Below are 6,779 nucleotides of genomic sequence, written 5' to 3'. Positions count from 1 at the left end.
GCCTCTGGTATCACATTCCTTCTCTTTCTCTCGTTCCTGCTCCCCAAGCCCAGCAGGGGTTCCCCAAGCCGGGGCAGCCATGTCTGCAGCTCACTCACTTCCATTCCCACATCCCAGCCTTTGCAGGGGCTGGACCTCCCCTCAGGCCCTCCCTTCCCTCGAGTGCAACCAGCAGTCCCTATCTGCCCAGTCCTGAGAGTTTCCCAGGAGGCAAGACTTGCAGTGCGCAGAATGAGAACGTCCCAGACAAACGGGCGAGTCGGTCACCTGACTTCACTCTTCCCAGTCCACACGGAGCCCCTATGCACTCACAGGCAGATGGGACTCAGACACAGAGGTGACAGAAATCCAGGGTCCAGCCACTCGGAGTGGACCTAGGTCCCAGCTCCTTGGTCCCTGGTCACACTGCTTCCCTCCTAGGCACAGGATCTCTCCTCTGTCACCCGCTGGCTGCCTTATTCTGTGGAGTCTGGGGCCAGTTTTATAGAGAAAGAGGCCAACCTTAGGGAAGCCAGAGGGACAGAGACTGAGCCAGAAGAGGCAGTTGGGGGTTCCAGCAGAGCGTGGATGTGCAACCTCCACCCCTAGCTGCTGTGTGGCCGCAGAGAAACCACTCCCCTCTCTGAGCCCTTTTCCCCAACTGTGAAATCTGGCTTAGATACCATCCTTCTAAGGGCATCGGCAAATGGCAGATGGTTTTCTTACCAGGTTTAACCAGCAGGTGGAGAGTCCTGAACACTGCAGCCCAGTCTCTTGTGCTCCCCACACACTCAGGACAGAGACTCTGGGCCTGACAGTGAGCAGGTGCCCCCTCAGGCACTGAGACCACCCAGGGAATGAAGGTACAGCCAGCTGGGCTGACCCCACGCCTCCAGGGGCAGTCAGGAAAGGCATCTCTGAGGAGGTGACCTCTGGGCTGAGGCCCCAAGAAGGGAAGGAGCCAACGTCTGGGAGAAGAGGGTTCAGGCAGAGGGAAGAGCCAGTGCAAAGGCCCTGAGGTGGGAGCCAGCTGAGAGTGCCCTACGCTAATGGGGCAAAGGCAGGAGATGGGATCGGGGGCCCCACATGGGCCAGGTCACACAGATATGTGTCTAGAGAGATCACATATCCCACCGGGGGTCACATGGCCAACTCAGGAATAAAAGGCTCAGGAGGGGGAGATTCAGAGCACCCATCAGAGCCCTGCGGCAGCCTGGGTGCAGCAGAGGATGCTGTTGCTCTGGTGTCCATGGGCCAGAGGATACCAAGGTCCAAAGTATGGTCCCCAGGCCCCAGATGCCCCACTGAAATGACTGCGTTCCAAGCGTTTCTGGGTAACATCATTTGTCAACAAGATGTGAGAGTGAAAGCCACTGGCTCTGGGGCTAAGCAAGCTCTGCCATTCCCAGGAGAAGGAGTGTGGCCCTGCACCCACTACCCACTCCTGCACTCATTCATTCATTCATTCATTCAGAAAGCTTTCATGGAGAGCCAGGCTCCAGCTCATGAAGGGAAGAACTCTCTTGGAGGACTCCCCTCATTAACTCAGAGGTTTTGCCTTTAATATCTTCATGTTCCTTGTCAAGTCCCCCACTTTCCTTTCCCAATGCAGCCAGGTCTTATCTGGTTGAGGTAACATATGTTAACAAGGGTATTAATGTCCACTAAAGTGTAAGCTGAAAAAGAAGACATTAGCTGATAACCAAAGCATTGAGAAGTATGATGCTTAGCTGAAGACAAAGATGGTAATTGCTAACCAACGCATTAGCTAAAAAACAAGGAGTTAACCGATCACCAAGCGTAAGTCCATCTATCTGGGCTGAAAGTGAGGGCTGGCTGATGATTAAAGTTTGGTTGAAAAACTAAGCAGTTAACACATAGCTAACTGGTGATAGTTTTTAAGATATTAATCCAAAAGTAAGATTTCTACAACTCAATAATCAAATGACTACCTAAAATTGAAAACAGGAATTAGTCTGGGCATGATGGCTCATGCCTGCAATCCTGGCACTTCGGGAGGCCAAGGCAGGTGGATCACTTCACCCCAGGAGTTCAAGACCAACCTGGGCAACATGACAAAACCCTCTCTTTACAAAAAATAACAAAAATTAGCTAGGTGTGTTGGTGCATGCTGGTAGTCCCACTTATTTGGGAGGGTGAGGTGGGAGGATCACTCCTGGGAGGTGGCGGCTGCAGTGAGCCAAGATCATGCCTCTGTACTCCAACCCGGGTACCAGAGCAAGGCCCTGTCTCAAAAAAATGAAAAGAAAACAGGAATTCAAACAGACATATTTGCACACTCATGTTCATCACAGTACTATTCACAATAACCAAAAGGTGGAACCAACCCAAGTGTTCATTGACAGATGAATGGATAAAGACAATTGATCTCTGCACACAATAGAATATTATTTAGCCTTAAAAAGGAAGGAAATTCTGACACATCATACAACATGGATAAACCTTCAGGCTATTATGTTAAGTGAAATAATCCAGTCACAAAAGGACAAATACTATATGGTTCAACTGGTATGAAGTTCCTGGATCCTGGGATAGTCACATTCACAGAGACAGTCAGTAGAATGGGGGGTGCCTGGGGCTGGGAGTTTAGGGGAGAAGAGAATGAGGAGTTAGTGTTTAATGGGGACAGGGGTTCAGTTTGGGAAGACAAAAAAGAGTTCTGGAGATGGATGGTGGTGACAACTGCACAACACATGAATGTACTTAATGTCACCGAATTGATTAAATTAAGATGGTAAATTGTATGTTATGTATCTTTTACCACAATTTTCTAAATGACAACCCAATTAAAAATGGTCAAAAGAAATGTGATGACCAATAAGCACATGGGAAGATGCTCAACTTCACCAGCCACCAGGGAAGTGCAAGTTAAACCACGAGACGCCAGTGCACACCCTTCAGAATTAAAGTGAAAAGGACTGAACTATCAATGTCGGAGCAATCAGGACTCAAACACGGCTGATGGGGGTGTGAGAATCACCCTGCAAGGCAGTTATGAAGCTAAACACCCACCTCCATGGAATCTAGCAATTTTATACCTAGGTGGGGAAACCAACTACAAATGAAAAGCAGGGCCCAGATATGAGTGGAAGCTATACCCATCATGAGCCTGACCTGGAACTGTCTGTGTGTCCCTTACCTGGTGAGTGAAGAAGCAGACAGTGGCACATCCATACAAAGGAACACCGCTCAGCAATGAAAAGGGACACAGCACAGACGCATGCAGCAACACTCACGGTCCTCAGGGTCGTTCTGTGAAGGGAAAACACCAGGCATGAAACGAACACACGGCACGATCCCACTTACCTGACACTCCAGAGAAGACCAACTAAGCCTGCACGACAGGAGGCCACCAGGCATTTTCACCTGGTGTGGGGGTGCGAGGTGGGGACTGCCTGCAGGGGCGTGAGGGCATTACCTTGGGGCGATGATCTGCTCTGCATCTTGGCTGTTGCATATGCATTTGTAAAAGCTTCTCAGACTGTAAACTTAAAACGGGGTGCTAGGGGCTGAACTGTTCCTCCCGCCCCCCACCCCAATTCCTACGCTAAAGCCCTAACCCCAGCACTTCAGAATAAGACTGTATTTTGGAGACAGGGTCTTTAAAGGAGTGACTAAGTTAAAACAAGGTCATTAGGGTGGGCCCTAATCGACTGGCATCTTTATAAGAGAAAATGACACAGACAGGCACAGAGGGAAGATGGATGTGAAGATGCAGGGAGAAGGCTACTGTTTGCAAGCCAAGGAGAGAGGCTCAGAAGAAATCAGCCCTGCCAAAACCTCGATCTGGGACTTCCAGCCTCCAGAACCGAAAAAATAAACTCCTGTTGTAGAAGCCCCCAGCCCAGGCTGTGATATTTTGTAATGGCAGCCCCAGCAACCTGACACAGGGTAATCTTCCTATATATAAATTCTCCCCCTGTAAAATACAATTAAATGAATTTTTTTTTTTTTTGAGATGGAGTCTCACTCTGTCACCAGGCTGGAGTGCGTTGGCACGATCTCAGCTCACTGCAACCTCCCTTCCAGGGTTCAAGTGATTCTCCTGCCTCAGCCTCCCGAGTAGCTGGGATTACAGGTGCCCACCACCATGCCTGGCTAATTTTTTGTATCTTTAGTAGAGACTGGTTTTCACCATGTCGGCCAGGTGGGTCTCGAACTCCTGGCCTTGTGATCCGTCTGCCTCAAGCTCCCAAAGTGCTGGAATTACAGGCATGAGCGACTGTGCCCGGCCAAAGGAGTATTTCTTTAAAGCAAGCAAGCATAGGTTATAAGTGGATTGTACATGACTCTTCAGGGCTCCAATACCCAGCACTCTGCTATGCTCTCAGCAAGCCCTCCATAAATGCCTTAAATGCTAATGAAAGTCGTGGCCACTACCTAATGCATTAACTGGCCACTGAGGCGCTCCCCACTCTTTCCAGGAGATTCTAGAGGTTTTTAAAAGCTCCTCCAGTTTAAAGCTATTCACACTACTGCCCTACCACCATTCCCTGAATACTGACTACGTACGAGGTAGAGCACGCCATGGTGGTGGGATGGCAGGCCCATTACGGGGTTATTTTCATCCTCATCTCACAGGTGGGCTTTCCGAGGCTTGGAGTGGGGACATGACTTGCCCAAAGTCACTCAGGGAGCTGGTGGCCATTTCGATGTCCAGATGAAAGGCTTTATTCTCACAGAGGCGAGTCATGTTTCCACAGACTCCCATTCCTCAGGTGATGGCTCAGTCCTCCCAGGGGAGGTTCCTGCACAGCTTGTCTTTGTCCATTCGGACAGGCAGGCATTCCCTTAAGAGCTGTGGGGTTTCTTCTCTCCTGCCGGGAGGCTCTGGGCAGACACTGACCTCAAGGAGGCTGGGGAATTGGAATCTCCAGAGAAAACGTCCACAGGGCTGAAGGCGTTGGGGAGGCGGGCTGCACCATCATGGCGCAGCAGGTGTGGAGGCCTGGGTAGTTACTGGAGGCCCAGGAGGTGCGTCCTCAGTGATGGGAGGTAGTGGGGAGGGTCACATCCCCATGACCCACAGGGATGTGGCTGTGGAGGTGGCTGCAGCGATGTGGTCAGGGCAGCCACACACCCTGTTAGTGGCCCAGAACATGTCACTCTGCTTATTCCATTTCATGTCTTCTGGGCAGCCAGCTCTGACCCCGCAGGGTCGAGGATCCCTCTGGCCCCCACAGCCCACAGAGCTACTCACACCTCCTGCTCTCTGCTTGAGCCTTCCTCCTCCACCAAACTGTGAGCTCCGTGGGGCAGAGCCCGTATCTGCCTTCCCTTTGAGACCCCGACAACCGGCCCAGGTGGGAGCTGGACAGCGAGGCAGGGCAAACACAGCTGCTACAGCCCAACCTGGCTCCACTCCCAGCTCACCCACCTACCAGCTGCGCAACCCCGGGCAAGTCAGCACATCTACAGCCTCAGTTTTCACCTCTGTCAAATGGGGCCACCGAGGACTGTCTTGCCTCCCTAACTGCAGAGGAAATAAGATAGTTCGCACTCCCTGGGCAGGGCCCTGGGATTCCCTTCCCTCTGGATCCCACTGTAGATGGAGTTGGTGGATGAGGAAAAGATAATTATAGGGCCAGGCCTGGGGGTGGATGCTTGGCTGGAGAGAACCAGACACAGCTTCAGGGAGGAGAGTCTTTAAACGGGGCTTTGAAGAGGGCAGGGGTCGTCATACCAAGAATCACCACTGTGATAGTGATGGCTGGCATCTCCGGAGGACCTACTGTGTGCTAGACACTGTTTTAAATGTTTGTGTGTTAACTCGTTTAATCCTCAGAATAACTTAAACTCATGTGATCCCCATTTTACAGAGGAGGAGGCTGAGGCAGAGAAGTTTGTGACTTGCCCGAGTGGGAGATCGCCCAGCAGGGCATAACAAGTGAAGGGGAAAGCTTGGGCGATGGTGCAGAGGCAGGAAACAGCCTGGCGCTCAGGGGAGTTGGTCGTAGGTTGGTACAGCCACGAGTGCCCAGGAGCCACACCCCTCTTGTGTAATCCTCTCCTACAGGGGGCCGGGCCGTGGGCTTGGTCACATGACCTGCTTTAGCCAATGGGACATCAGCAAATGCAATGTAAGCACAGGCTTGGGAAGCGGTTGCACATGTGGCTTGCTCTGGGAAGGCTGCATCCAATGGAGGAGTCCAGGCTAGCCTGCTGGAGATGTACGGCTCAGCCAACGGCAGCTACCCCAGGCAAGCAAGGCCGGCTTAGACCATGCTGCACCAAGGTGTCTTCAGCTGCCTGGGTGAGCCTAAATGAAACCAGCAGAATTGCCCAGCCGAACCTGGACCAGATGACAAAGCTAATTTAGTGTGGTTTGAGTGCACCAATAGATCATTAAGACAACTTTTCAAGTGTCCAGTATCTGAAGAGATCAAGATGACCAATGCTGTGCAGATGTGACAGAGCAGATAACTGTACCCGCAGTGTCCTGTCCTTGGAAGCACTGTGGGAAGACAAGGCTTAAAGGAAAACTTCTGGAGCTCTGGGTTCCTGACATCGGCAGCCCCAAGAGGAGTTATCAGTTCACATTCCCCTCTGCATTCTGAATCCCAAAGAGGATCCTTAACTCCCACCTCACTGCCTGCTTCCAAAGCACCCAACTAGCTTCAAAGGCCATCACCCTCCGTCCAGTACCTGGCATAAAGCCAGCACATAGGAGCTGCTTTATTTTATTATTTTATTTTATGTTACTTTATTTTTGAGATGGAGTCTCGTTCAGCCTCCCAGGCTGGAGTGCAGTGGCGTGATCTTGGCTCACTGCAACCACT

The 6,779-nt window shown here is 51.3% G+C and overlaps 1 long non-coding RNA gene across 1 annotated transcript; it reads right to left on the bottom strand.

Annotated features, from left to right (window-relative positions):
- Positions 1-2,252: 2,252 nt before the first annotated feature.
- On the bottom strand, positions 2,253-6,354 carry LOC129471271 (uncharacterized). The gene is made up of 3 exons (XR_008653535.2): positions 4,513-6,354; positions 3,140-3,252; positions 2,253-2,578 (listed from the first exon to the last, which is right to left on the bottom strand). It is a non-coding gene; the product is annotated as an uncharacterized lncRNA (long non-coding RNA).
- Between the last annotated feature and the right edge of the window lie 425 nt (positions 6,355-6,779).

Source organism: Symphalangus syndactylus, chromosome 21, assembly GCF_028878055.3.
Source record: "Symphalangus syndactylus isolate Jambi chromosome 21, NHGRI_mSymSyn1-v2.1_pri, whole genome shotgun sequence".
NCBI classification, from domain to species: domain Eukaryota; kingdom Metazoa; phylum Chordata; class Mammalia; order Primates; family Hylobatidae; genus Symphalangus; species Symphalangus syndactylus.
This window is presented reverse-complemented; position numbering and strand designations above follow the sequence as displayed.